The 14677-nt window shown below is 51.4% G+C and overlaps 1 pseudogene; it reads right to left on the reverse strand.

Moving 5' to 3' along the window:
• Positions 1-325: 325 nt before the first annotated feature.
• On the reverse strand, positions 326-13384 carry LOC125116731 (SEC14-like protein 4; annotated as a pseudogene).
• Between the last annotated feature and the right edge of the window lie 1293 nt (positions 13385-14677).

A 14677-nucleotide genomic window follows, 5' to 3' on the forward strand; every position in this document is an offset into this window, starting at 1 on the left:
CCAAAAAAATCAACCCCTACAGTTCCCTCACTTGCAATCCCCCTGCCCCCGCCTTGGAAGATTGTGGAGCTTTCCAGCCAGGAGATGTGCTGGGAACCGCTGGCCCTGCCTCCATTCCTCTGGACAGAAGAGGCCTAGTTATTTTCAACCACCTCATTTTGAGTATGAGTTTTGATCTGTGGCCTCCTGCCAAGATTTTGCCACTCCTTCCTGACAAACAGCACAGCTGTTTTGTAACCTGCATTATAAAATGGTTTTATTAATAACTATCAAATGTGTGGCCACAGCTGTTCACAAAGAAATCATAAACATCAGAGAACCACTACCAGCATCACCCAAGAGCCCTTTCAGCTTTCCTTGGGATTCAACCATCCCACAGCCGCCCCCACCCCATTCCTCAGTCTGGAAGGCTCATGTGCCTCTGGTCACCCCACACATCTCTCAGCTCTCCTCCAGGGGTCCCTTCCTTGGGCAAAGCACATCTGATCCCTCATCAGGCTTCCTGGCTGGAGGTCCCCCTAGAATTTGGCTTCTGCCTCTCCAAGCACACATGGTAGGGACATGCCTACTTGACAATAGATCAGAGGATCATCCAAGTCACTTCTGCCTCCCTCAATACAGGTAAGTTTCCTTTGAGCAGAGTCAGATCAGCCTTCCTGGAGTCCCCAGGGCCTGCAGTGCCTGGCTCTCAATAAATGTTGAATGGGTGAGCCAGCCAAAGTGGACCTACCCCCTTGCCATGTAGTAGATTCTGTTCTCACCTCTGCAGGTATTTCCAAAGCTGCCCTCTCTGCTCAACATGAGTGCTTTCTGCCAGCTCTGGGATGTAGAGGCTCCAGTGCCCACACCTGACCCTGTTACAGACATATTTGTGATCAGAGCCTCAGGGAACCTTTGTACATGGGGCAGAGATATCTTGGCACCTGCTGGGAAACCACTTGAGGAAGTGCTGATGGGGGAAAGGTGGCTAGGGTGGTTAGAAAGGCAAAGTCCACGAACCCTTTATTTTTAGGTGGGGAGCATGAAGGTGGAAGTAAGGCACTGTGATTCCCCATCATGATAACAGTTGGGCCCAGAAAAACCTAGCACAGATTTTCTCCCAGCCCCAGGTGGCCATGTCCTCCATAGCACTGGCTTTTGGCATTTAGTTTCATTTAGTTAGCTTGCTTACTTATTTATTTATATTTTTGGCCATGCCTGAGAATTAGGGAAATTCCCAGGCCAGGAGTTGAACCCATGCCACATCAGTGACAATGTCAGAACCTTAACCCTCTGAGCCACCAGGGAACTCCAAGATAGTCTGCTTTTTATGAGAGCAGAGCCCTGCGTGGGCTCTGTGCTCCACCATGAAAGATGGAGCTGCCACAGATGGAAGGCTGGGGCCCCAAGGATTTTACCTGGTACACTTGAAGACCCCACTTTCCCAAGTCTCATCATGTTTTTGCCTAAGACAGGTCCTGGGAAATAAAGAAATCTCCTATTAACTTGGGCAAAACACAAGAATAAAAATTAAAGCACAGAATTTGAGAGTGGGAAAGGGACTAGAGCTGGGCTTCTTTCTGACAAGAAGCACCTGGACAGTGGTGGCTGAGGTTTCTAGTCCCTGGAAGGGGCCTGGGTGCCAGGATGCTAATGCTTTGCAGCAAGGACTCATTTTATAGGGCCATCTGACCACTCATTCCCAAGGACGTCACCTGGTGGACAGCAGTCCACCCTGTGGGACAGCAGTACAGGGGTGGGGATCCAGAGCTGAGGGCTGAGCCACCCTGGGGTCAGGTCTTCAGAGGTACTGGGGGCCACTGGCCTGGCCAGCCAGAGGGTAGGGGGCAGGATGGGGAGGGGGCAGCACAGCACAGTCTGGGCTTCTAGATCACAGTTAATGGCTTCATTGCCACCTGGTGTCAACCACAGAGCCACAGCCAGATCGGCAGCTTCCTGGGCTCCTTCCTGGGCTCCTTCCTGGGCGTGGACTGCCCTGCTGGGTGCAGTCCTTCCAGCAGAGCAGGTGATGGTCCTGACAGTGGGCTTTGGGCCCCAGGAGAGCCAGCCTTTGAGAAACAGAAGCCTTTACTGGCCAACCGCTGAGTTGCATTTGGAGCGGGGGGAGGGGGGGATGGGCAGCCAAGCTTCAGATGTCCCCTTGGTGAGACAAAGGTAAAGGAAGAGCCTGACGGTTCTCCAAGAAGCAAGTCAGACTCTAGGATGAGTGCCCTGGGATGGCAGCTCCACTCTGCATCCCAGCATATTTGTTCCACCTCCCTGCAGCTCTGTTTCTGTCCTGGCCTCTCCTCAGAGCTGGGAAGAACCCAAGCTGAATGTCGGCTAGATCACAGCAGGTGGCAGGGGTGGGGGTGACCCTGGGAATGCCCTGGAGACTCAGTTGCACCCTCTCAGCTGTGCATAAGGCTGAGCATGGCTCTTCCTCCTGATGACTTTACTTGCTAGGTCTCACTCTTTGTTTCTGATTTTCCCTTCAAAGGTGGTAGAACAACCCTGGAAGGCTGGTGGTTGGAACCAAGACCCTCAGCATTGCCTGTCCCTCCACCCAGTGGCTTCCAGCTGACCCTGCCCAGCCCTGCTGAGCCCCTACATGCAGAGAATGGGGCTTCCCTGCCCTTCAGGCCTGAAGCTGTGCTCCCTGCAGGCCCGGGGGGCTCACGTGCACACCCCCAAATCAGGATGCCAGGGTGAGTCCAGGGATGGGCCAAAAGTGTAGCTTCTGCAGGTAGGACCCTTTCTTAGTAGACTCGGGTTCATCTTCAGGGTTTTCATCCTCATTCTCTGTGAACAGGGATGAGGTGCCCATCTGAATCCTCAGGGTGGCCTATGCACTGGGGGTCCCCTTCCTCCTTGGCCGCTGAGCCAGGTGGGCCCAGAGGGAGCTGAGATGGTGATGCAAGGTGGGTGGCTCTCTGCGGTCACCTCTAGCAGCACCCTGCCTGGGAGAGCAGGGGACAGGGAGGGGCTGCTAAGGGATTGGAGAGCACAGGCACAGGGCAGCCAAGGTCTTCATTGCAGTGGAGACTGTCTTGTTGCCCCAAGACCCTGAATCCTCCCCTCAGAGGCCTTGTCAGAGAGCAGCACCTCCACAGTGTAGGTGACCTTCTTGGTGTGCATCAGGCTGTAGGTGTTGTCGAAGCACAGGACATCTGCAAGGACCAGGAGGTAAGCACACAAAGCCCGGCACATCTGCATGCCCAGTGCCCCTGGGAATGGGCAGCCCGGAACTGTGGGTGGACTAGAGTCTCAACCCCCGCCCAGCCCCCAGTCCTGGCTAACATCTATCTCCTTGGATGATGCTTTTGCTGATTAAAGGAATAACAATAAGCAGCAGCACACATCAGTGCCTTCTATGGGTATTTACATCAGCACTCACAGCTCCCCGAATCCTTGACTTTCTGACAATTACAGATGGGGTGGGGGAGTGGGATTCCCTCATCCTGATGTTCCAATCCAGAGGGGGGCCCAGCTTTCCCCAGAGGGGAGGACTGAGCTCCACCAACCACTTTCTCATGCCTCCTTTTTTTTTTTTTTTTTTTTTTGGTCTTTTAAGGCTGCATCTGTGGCATACAGAAGTTTCCAGGCTAGGGGTCGAATAGGAGCTGTGACTGCCGGCCTACCCCACAGACACAGCAATGAAGAATCTGAGCCACGTCTATGACCTGCACCACAGCTCATGGAAACTTCGGATCCTTAACCTGCTGAGCGAGGCCAGGGATCAAACCCACATCTTCAAGGATACGTCCGGTTCATTACCACTGAGCCATGACTGGAATTCTTCTTATGCCTTTTGCAGAGGCATTTCATTCAACATCAAGGTCCAACATGAACTCTGGGACATGTTGAGTCCTCCAGGTTTCTCTGTCTCCATCCTTCTAATTCTCCCTTTTCCACAGAGGTGAATGAGGTATGTATGAACTAAGGCATTAGCAAAATGCACTCTCCTCCAGGGGAAGTCAACCTTGGATTCCCCTTCTTCTAGCTCTGTTCCCCACAGAGGTGGGAGGTCAGCAGTGTTCCTGGGCAACACTGCTTCCGCTAAAACTGACCAAACCACATCTGGCCTGGGAAGCCTGGGAATGGAAGACAAACACCTAAAAGAGTCATCTCTTTGGGATTCCCGGAATGAGGTGGTCCAGGCACACAGGCAGGCTGGGGCCCTTGATGCTAAGCCCATGGCTGTTTTCCAGCTATCCCTTACTTAGCCTGTTCAGTGCCGGGAGGGGGCTTCCCCAGGAGCTGAGCCCCCTGCTCTCCACAATGTGTCTCTGCCCTTGTACCCACCCCTGGGGGCCGCTCATAAGATCCAACACCTGAGGCCAATACCCTTGGCCCCATGGGATCTAGGAGCTTGCTCAGACCCCACACCCCTCCCACGAGCAGGAAGTAGGGGCAGAGAGGCCAAGAGAAGTCAGATCATTTCTCTGCTATGAGGAGGAACAACTCCAGTAAACCCTAAGGCTCTTACAGACGCCGGCCTGGAGACAGTGAGGCTCCCATCCTCAGGCACCAGGTGGGCATTGTAGCGCTGGCTGACCAGCACCTCTGTCATCTCCCTGGCCCGCTGCTACTCCCCCATCTTGGTCTTCAGGAAAATCCCAAAGCCGATGTCTGCTCCATCTGATGCGAACTGCCACCTGCAGGGACAGGGCCCCACAGATGACCACCTGCCTGAGCGCCAGGCCCCTCCCAGCTGCACACAGGTGTGGCGTGGCCACTGGCCCTACCTGAGCACACAGCCAGGAAACAGGATCTCGTTATCCACCTACAGGGAGGGGCCATGGCCCACAGTTTCTGTGTGCTCGTACTGTGTCCTCACCTGGTTGCACAGGTAGTAGCTCTTGAGCACCTCACCCCCGTAGTTGATCTGTGGGTGAGGGTAGGTGAGCAGGTGCTACACCATGGCCATCTCCCCTCCCTCCCAGCCTCTGGGCACAGTTGTACCTTGGTCAAGCACTTGGGGTTACCATCAGGGTCAGTCATAGGCCCCCCAAACTCCATGGGCAGCTGGTTGGGGCTGATGAACTTAGGCAGCTCTTGCTTCCAGTTGCCTGTGGGGACAGGACTAGGGCTCTGTGGAGGCTCAGGGAGACTTGACAGAGGCAGAGGAGCCAAGCCCAGGGAAAGGACCTGAGGTGTCCTTGGCTTGCTCTCCTGGACACCTACTCCTGAGAGCACCTACTCCTGTGGCCACCCAGACAATGATCTAGGGCCCAAAGTCTGGAATGAGTGTGCAAGGGCCCATGGGGGTCAGACCAAGGTCAGCACCTGAGTAAAGAGGATGCAGGGAGAAATGTGGCCTTTAGCACTGACCTTTGCTTCCAGGCAGATGCGGAGACAGGCACAGCCTGGAAGTCAAGTCACTCACCTCCCAGAATCACCATCTTCCTTTGAGTCTCCTCACTCATGAACAGCTGGACCAAGTTGAAGGCCACGGGGAACAGCTTGGGGGCTGAAACACATGAAACTCCCTGGAGAAGCTGGGCCAGAGAGGACTTGGATACACAGTCACAGCTGCGGGCATGGGTTGGACAGAAGTTGGATAGACCGAGGTTCTGCCATTTCCTGCTGTGAGACCTTCCGTTAGTCGCTTACCCTCTCTGAGTCTTCATGCCCTTAACCATAAAATGGGGATCAAATTAAACACTCTCAATAGATGGTTGCCTCCTCCCCTGCCCCGTTGAAGGGAGCTAGCATTGTTGATTTCCCAGTGTTGCCTCTTCCTTTCTATACTCAAGGTTTGCCCAGGTTGCCTTGGTATCCTCTTGGGTGCCAGTGGATGGGACATCTCCTTTAGATCTCATGTCCCACCTGGATGGATCGCTCAAGCTTACTTGGTGCCTTCTGTGGGCCAGGCTCTGTGCTGCATTTTCCCCACAGACTGTCTCATTTGATCCCATAGCTATCTTAGAGGGAAGGTGCCCTTGCATCCCCATTTTACAGAATGGGAAAACTGAGGCTCAATGTGGTTAAAAATATTTGCTCAATAGACTTGATTGGAAGCCAGATCATCTGACCCTTGAGCACATGCAGTGAGGGTGGGTGAGTGGGCACTAGACCATGGCCATGGCCACTGCAGGGACCATTCTTGCTCCAGGTATGGCCCATGGGCCCTCTGCCACCAGTCCACACCCAGACAGGTAAAGAAAATAACAGGTAACGTTTAGAAATGTACATATTTGACACTGCTGCAACATACCAGAGCATAATTTTTTTTTTTTTTTGTCTTTTCCAGGGTCACACCTGTGGCATATGGAGATTCCCAGGCTAGGGGTCCAATTGGAGCCGTAGCCGCCGGCCTACGCCAGAGCCACAGCAACTCAGGATCCGAGCTGCGTCTGCGACCTACACAACAGCTCACGGCAACACCAGATCCTTAACCCACTGAGTGAGACCAGAGATCAAACCCAGAACCTCATGGCTCCTAGTTGGATTCGTTAACCACTGAGCCATGACGGGAACTCCCAGAGCATGATTTTGCATACTCCAAAAGTATCAGTCTGTGAAGGACTGAACTAAACACAAACAAAAACTGATTCTTCACAAAGGACAGTTTGAGAATCCCTGATTTTGGTGGATTAGCCACTACTCCCCACCCCTCCATTCTTCACCCTTCCCTCCCTAGGAGATCATCCCCATCATGGGCTCACCTCGAACAACAATTAAATTCTTCAGCATCTAGGGATAATTTGCTTCCAGGATGGCAAAAAACTGTGGGGTCCAGATGAGTTCCATCAAGGCCATATTCCAACACCCCAATCCCTGGAATTCTGTGGCCTCTGATGCTGCTGAGAGGGGAGCACCCACCCCTGACCAGCCCAGCCCATCTTCTCCGCCAGCATGTCCTTCATCCTTGGTGATGCTTTTCCTCCTCTTTCTCCTTGGAGGGTAGACCCAGGTCAGCCTCACTGGCTGCTCTGGGCAGGGGGGCTGGGAGGGGACCCCTTCTCCATGGACTGGAAGCTGGTGTGGCCTCCAGCCAGCTTCCTGCCTTACCTGCTAGTAGACCTCCACAGCTGGCTTCCACAGGTGTTTGAGGCTCAGCCCCTCCATGTCGAACACCATCAGCATCGTCTCAACCTTCCTGCCCAGCTGCACAGGACAGAGCAGCATATGGGTTAGACAACAGCCCCAGCCAGAAGATCCTGTCCAGAGAGACCCAGGCATCCTCCCTCCCACCTTCCCTCCCCCATCCCAGCTGCCCACAGCAGTTTCCAAATAGATCCAGCCCATCTAGGGTCTGAGGAGGTGCCACCTCTGAGCCCTGGCAAGGTGGCCCTCATCACACTGTTTGCTCAGCACTGTTGCCTGGAATTAGTTAACCGATGAAAGACATCGTTTGTTGGTCACCAGATATCTTTAAGTACAATAGCATACTTTGTCCACCAGTGATATGGTCTCACAGTTGAGTCAAAGCCAGCAGATATCATTTAAAAAACATTTTTATTATAGTTGATTTACAATGATTTCCAGAGCTATGCTGCTGGAAGGGTGTGTAGCCTCAGGTGGGTTTTTAACCCCTCTGAACCTTACTTTCTTCATCTGTAAAGTGGAGATAATTCCAGGCTCTGATAGCATTGCTGTGAGGATTCAATGAGCCCAGTATGTGGCACATGGCCAGTGCCTGGTAAATCTTAGCAGATATCTTTTTTCTTTTTTTTCAGGGTGGCACCCTTGGCATGTGGAAGTTCCCAGGCTAGGGGTCGAATCAGAGCTACAGCTGCTGGCCACAGTCACAGCCACAGCCACAGGATCCAAGCCAAGTCTGTGTTGCGACCTGCACCACAGCTCATGGCAATGCCAGGTCCTTAACCCACTGAGCGAGGCCAGGGATTGAACCCATATCCTCATGGATCCTAGTCAGGTTCGTTAACCATTGAGCCACGAAGGGAATTTCTAGCAGATATTATTTTAAAAAAATTTATGATAGTTGATTTACAATGTTCTGTCAATTTCTGCTGTACAGCAAAGTGACCCAGTCATACATATAATACATTCTTTTTCTCATGTTATCTTCTATCATGTTCTCTCACAATGGGAACATCTATGAAGTAGAAGACACATAGTTTTGACCTTATAAAGTCAGCCATCTTTCTTGAGAAAACCCCCATCAGGTTTTATAGTTATGCAATCAAGGAACATCTTTCCTGTAAGAAAAGCTGACCATCTACTAAGCCAGGCACTAAATATGGTGCTAATTCTCTCATGCTTGCCACAAACCTCAGTGGAGAGCCTTTATTTGTACCAGTTGCTGGGGACACAGGCCCTGTCCTCATCATGTAGAGTGAGCCATTAGCCAAAATATCCCACAGTGACATAACAGCATCCCTGCCCTGGGGTCTTCATCTGAGGCTCTTTTAGAAACTTAGACTCATAAAACCAACCAACTTGGCATTAGATTCACTCTGAAGGCTACTGGCCAGGAAACAGAGTCAGGGGCCAGGGGGTGACCTGCAAAGTTGGCCCCACAGGACTCAATGTTTTTTGTTTTTTGGGTTTTTTTTGGTATCAACTCCCTAGGGGCTCCTGGGGACCCACAAGGGATGGGCCCAGTTTCAAGGGTTGCTGCTTTCAGGGACACCCAAAGCAATGGCTCCTTCATCGGGTTTTCTAGTTACACAATCAAGGGACATCTTTTCCATAAGCAAAGCTGACTGTCCACTGTTCCCAGGGATCCAGAAGAACAAAGCTAGAGCACCCACTGCACCCAGGGTCAGCATCTCCCCCAAGGTCAGGGGGAAAGGGCTTTGGGGAGGGACCCTTGGCACACATCAGCAGAGAGTGCCACACACGTTAGTCCTCATGGGGGACTATAGGGGAAGCCACAACCCACCAGAGATGAGGGCTGGGGCAAAGTGGGGGCAGGGCATCTCCCTCAGGGGTCCTGGTGCCACACTTTGGACAGGCAAGGCGCCCACCACATGCCCCCCCTCCATACCTTCTGACTCTGCAGCTCACACTGTTGCAAAAGCAGCTTGCAGACCTTGATGTGCTTCCGGATCAGCTCCTGCTTGGAGGCTGACAGCAGGAGGCCCTTGGGGTCAAGGGTCCCGATGATGTCGAACCATACCAGGCAGCCCTTGTAGTCATAGCCGCACAGACCACCCGAGTCATACAGCTGGATCACCTGGACGAAGGGAGAGGTCCTGTCTCAAAGCAGCCCATCAGGCCATGTCCTTGCTCCATTGGGCGGCCAGATGTGGTGGGTGCATTAAGGGGACATCAGAGGTCTGAGGGGCGCTGTGAGAGGTTCACCTCTGAGGGCTGCCATGTGGGGATGCTGTCCAGGTCCTGTTGCCTGCGGAACTCCATGTGCTGTGGAGACACAGCAGGGCTTGAAGACTGCCTGCCCTGAAGGCCCTGCCAGAGCATCTCTGGCTCCACAGACAGAGAACTGGGGGTGGGGATGGCAGAAGGAGGGCCATGAGGCACCTGGGTCTGATGCACAAAGGGCTCCAAGGAGGTAGGAAGAAGAAATGTGAAAATGGGGCAGGGCTAGGGTCCCCAGCCTCTGTGGCTCACCCCTGGGGTCAATCCCTGGAGTGTGTGGGAGGCAGGGAGCCCCTGAACTTGGGGTCTCACCTTCCAGAGCATGTCCTCTGATTTTACAGGTCAAAGTTCCAGGCTGCAAGAAGAAGCTGAAGTACGAGGAGGCTTGAGGTAGGATGTAGAATCAAACGTACCCAGGCCTCATAAGGTAACTTTCACTCTTTCATGTATTTTATTTTATTTATTTATTTTTTGCTTTTTAGGGCCATACTTGCGGCATATAGAAGTTCCCAGGCTGGTGGTCTAAGTGGAGCTACAGTTGCTGGCCTACGCCACAGTGTTTCATATATTTTAAAGGAACTCAAACAATTCCTATAAGTAGGTCTAGTCACTTATGATGGAGCATGATAATGTGAGAAAAAAAGGAAGTATATGTGTATGTGTGACTGGGTCACTTTGCTGTACAGTAGAAAATTGACAGAACACTGTAAACCAGCTATAATGGAAAAAATAAAAATCATAAAAAACCCTCAAAAAACAATTTGTATAAGTAGGAATTAGCTGGTTTTCAAACTTTGGAGGAACTCACCTACAAAGCCACTGGGGCCTGACTTTGGAGGGAAGAGGACATTTTTTTTACAATTTAAATGTGTTTAATATTTACTGATCTATTGAGGTTTTGTTCTTCTTGGAATGTATCAATTTCATTTTGATTTTCAAATTCGTTAGTACATAATTATACCTGATATTCTTTTATTGGCTTTTAAAAAATCTCTGTGGTATCTATAGGAGATTTTTCTACTGAGAACCAGAATGTGGTTTCTTGTCCTATAGAAGTTGTTTAGAAATCTACTGTCCCATTCCTTCTTTAGCTCTGGTGGAAAATGGTATGCAAATGACATGTAGGAGTTTCCATTGTGGCTCAGAGGAAACAAATCTGACTAGCACCCATGAGGACGCAGGTTTGATCCCTGGCCTCGCTCAGTGGGTTAAGGATCCGGTGTTGTTGTGAGCTGTGGTGTAGGTCAAAGACACAGCTCGGATCTGGCGTGGCTGTGGCTGTGGTGTAGGCCAGGAGCTGCAGCTCCAATTCAGCCCCTGGCCTGGGAACCTCCATATGCTTCGGGTGTGGCCCTAAAAAAGCAAAAAACAAAAAACAAAAAAAAAAGAAAGAAAGAAAAGAAAACGACAGGTTAAAATGGAATAGAAACTGCCACAGCCAGGAGCGCCTTAAAGAGACATGACAACTAAATGGAAAGTGGTGTACTGGATAGGATCCTGACAAGGCAAAACTAAGGAAATCTAAATAAAATATGGATTTTAGTTACTAATCACATAGCAACAATGGTTCATTAAAGGTCACAAAGGTACCATAAGAAAGTAAAATATTAATGTGCAGAAGATGGGAACTTTCTGTACCATCTTCACAACTTTTCCATAAACCTTTTTAGAACGGTTCTAAGGAATAAAGTTTGTGAATTTTTTTTTTTTTTTTTTTTTTTTTGCTTTTTAGGGTCGAGCCGTCGGCATTTGGAGGTTCCAGGCTAGAGGTTTGATTGGAGCTACAGCTGCTGGCCTATGCCACAGCCACAGCCACAGCCACAGGATCCAAGCCGCATCTGCAACCTACACCACAGCTCATGGCAATGCCGGATCCCCGACCCACTGAGCGAGGCCAGGGAAAACCCACATCCTCATGGATCCTCATTCAGTTCGTTAAACCGCTGCGCCACGGCGAGGACCTCTAAGTTTCTAAAAATACTTTTTAGAAAAACTAACCGAACAGAACACAACAGATGGGAGGGCTTCCTCTGTGCAGATGCTGTGAATGCCTGTGACCTCATGGCTGACTCACATCGTCGTGAAGGTAGAGACCAGCATTACACCCATTATGCAGAAGAGGAAAGTGAGGTGACTTGCATGAGCACCGTGCCACAATCGCTGTTCGATTCCAAAGCTGGTGTTGTCAATGCACCACATGTGTGCTTTCCAGCCTGGCTTCTGAGTTTTCCTATGGCTCAAGTTCCAAACCCATTCCATGAGGTATGCTGAGTTGAAATGATTTTTTTCCCTAAGCCCTGGGATGGTTTCTGTTACTCTGGTTATTTTGCACTGCTGCAGCAATTCTTAGAAGAAATTCCTTCTCCACCTTTAATTACCCCTATTTCCTGAAATGTTTGCTGGGCACTTGGTGTCAGATCCCTAAGAGGATGACACAGCCCTATCTCAAGGAGCTGGAGACAGACCTAAAGACAAGCCCTGAAGACCATGTTTGGTGATATCTACTCAAGGCCCAGCTAGGCCAGTCATCCTGAGAACTTCCTGGGTGTTAACTCATACCTTACCTTGACCCTGTGCCCAACCCTTGGGGAGGTGGCCTCATGCCCACTTTATGGATGGAGAAACTTAGGCTCAATGGGGTTTTTATGCCATGCTGATTGGGAGTGGAGTTCAGATTCCACCTGGCTCTGCAGTGTTCTCCCCTAGAATCTCCACCTGCTTACCTGAAACTCCTCCCCCCCACACTCTCTGCCTCCACTGAGCCCAGCTGGCCTCACCTCAGAGCCAGCATAGGAGGAAGTGGTGGTCAGCATTAGGCAGGGTGGGCAGCAGGTCCTGAAGATTGTCCCGGAACTGGGGGGGGGGGCGGATATAATGGTCAGAGGAGCTCCCATGCTGCTTGGCCCCCAGCCCCATCCCAGACCCTTCCCCTGGGCAGGACTGTCAGCCAGACAGTCCTGTCCAGGGACCCTCCACAGTTAATAGCAGATGCTTGGACTATTTTGCCACCTGGGAATGGGGCTCCCCTCAGCCCACCATGGCAAGAAGAATTGGGTCTTTCTCAGTGTGTGTTGGGGGGAATTCTCTCCCCCTCAGGACCATCGTTCTGTAGATCTTAGGTAGGGCTGCCCCATCCCTGTTTTACAAAGATCCCTGGCAAATCTGATGCAGACCAACAAGAACATTTTTAAGGACATTGTGCCTGACACTACATCTTGAGTCTGAATTTGGAAGCGAGTGGCTTAACCTCTCTGAGCCTTGGTTTCCTCATCTGTAAAGTGAGGATGATGATAAATGTGTGCCAATCAAAAGAGTTTGTGCAGGTAAAGCCCCTAGCTTCAGGCCTGGCTTGCAGCAGGTGCCAGATAAACATAAGCACTCATTCTTCCCTGGAGGAACTTCAGGTCCTCCTCAAAGTGGGAGACTCAAAAGAAATGCTTCTCCTTCAAATCTGAAACTGCCCTCTCAAAGGCTTAAGGTGCTAGCTAGAGTTGTGACACTCCTCCTCCCCACCTCCCCACACCAACCCTGAAGTCACAGTTTCTGGTCCCTGGCCATCTGCAAACAAAATTAATGCTATGGCACCTAAGACCTTTCCCATGTTCATAACGTTACCAGGTGAGGACTTTCTTGAAATCACCAACACCCCTTCCAGTTTGGGCTTGGGCCCCTGGGAGTCAGAAAAGCCAGGAAGAGAAACCAAACAAATGTTGCAATCTGGGCAGGAGATCTGGGAGTCTGCCCAAGCCTGCCCCAAAGCAGATGGCAGTCTCAACTTCCTCCCCAACCGGTGATCAAGGGCCAGGGAGTCAGTCAGCAGAGGTGGAAAGCTGGATTTAGTCCCACTGTTGCCCAGAGACCGGCTCTTGTCCAGTGTAGGCTACACAGCTGCCTCGCGACTCCACTCTGGGGCCACGCTGGACAGGCGCTGTCCAGGGTCCCCTTCCATCCGTACAATGGGGTTGGTTGGGGGTGGGGGGAGGCTGCTGCTCAGCCCCTCCCAGAACCTCCCGGTCCTTGCATCTCCTCACCTGGGCCAGTGCCTCCTGCTGCTGGGGGCTCAGGTCCCCGACTTCGCCGCTCATCATACCCTGGGCGAATGGGGCACAGGGTGCAAGCATGCAGGACGAGTCCGCCGGCCCGCCTGGCCTCCCCACTCCCGGTTCTGCCTTGCGGGTCAGGTATGTGTCCAACCTCCCCACCAGAGAGCGCCAGTCCTGCCCCGCCCCGTCCCCGCCCGCTTCTCTCCTCCCCTGGGGGCTTTTCCCACAGTCACCAAGATATCCTGCCCCGGGCAGGGAGGTGACCTGTTCCAAGAAATATCAGACACAACTTAGAACAGATGTACAAGGAGATCCTGCTGAATAGCATTGAGAACTTTGTCTAGATACTCATGTTGCAACAGAAGAAAGGCTGAGGGAAAAATGTAATTGTAATGTATACATGTAAGGATAACCTGACCCCCTTGCTGTACAGTGGGAAAATAAAAAAAAAAAAAGAAATATCCCAGAGCACAGACTTCAGTGGCGGGCCGGGACGGGAGGGGGCAGCAGCTGTCCCTACCCCCACGCCGTCTCCTTCTCAAACCACAGGCTAGGAGGAGCAGGCAAGGGGGAAGGCAAAAAGGATTATGCCCTATTAGCAGATAGGAGACCCTTTGTGTGCATTACGTTCCAATCTTCAAGATGGTCTGGAGGATTAGATAAGATCGCCCATGTGTTTCTCCCACACTGCACACCCAGTAAGTGTTTCATAATTATTACTATTGAGGCTGTCATCAGAGCATCAAGCTGCAGGGATGGAGAGCCAAGGATGCCCCTCCCTCACCTTGGTACACTCCTGAGTGGGACCCACAGCCCAAGGTTGGGAGTGGGAGGTGGCAGTGGACAGGGTGGGGTGGTGGAGGGGTTGGGAGGCCAAAGATGGTGGGTCATTGACACAGGTGTCCAGGACGGCATCTGAGAGCCAGGCAGGGGTCACTGGGGAAGGCAAGAAAACCCAAGTTGGCTGGGCAGGAATTTGCCAGAGACAGGAGCAAATGGGAGGTGAAGGTGAAGAGGGTGGTTAGTTGGGCTACCAGAATGTTTTCCCTCTGCCCTCCCTTGGGGTCAAATCGAATTCTGTGCCTGCACTGACCAATCTGGTGGCCACAAGCCATGTGTGGCTGAGCATTGGGAACATGGCTTGTCACTTGTGCGAATGGAGGTGAGCTCTAAGTATAAAATACGTCAAATTTCAAAGACTTAGTACCCCCCAGATGAAATATTTTATTAATTTTTATATTGATTGCATGTTGAAATAATATTTTTAGATATATTGGGTTGATGATATATATGATTAAAATTAATTTCACCTGGTTCTTTCACTTTTTAATAATTTATAAACTTTATTTGTTTAGGACAGTTTT

The sequence above is a fragment of the Phacochoerus africanus genome, chromosome 15 (genome assembly GCF_016906955.1).
Source record: "Phacochoerus africanus isolate WHEZ1 chromosome 15, ROS_Pafr_v1, whole genome shotgun sequence".
Classification (NCBI taxonomy): domain Eukaryota; kingdom Metazoa; phylum Chordata; class Mammalia; order Artiodactyla; family Suidae; genus Phacochoerus; species Phacochoerus africanus.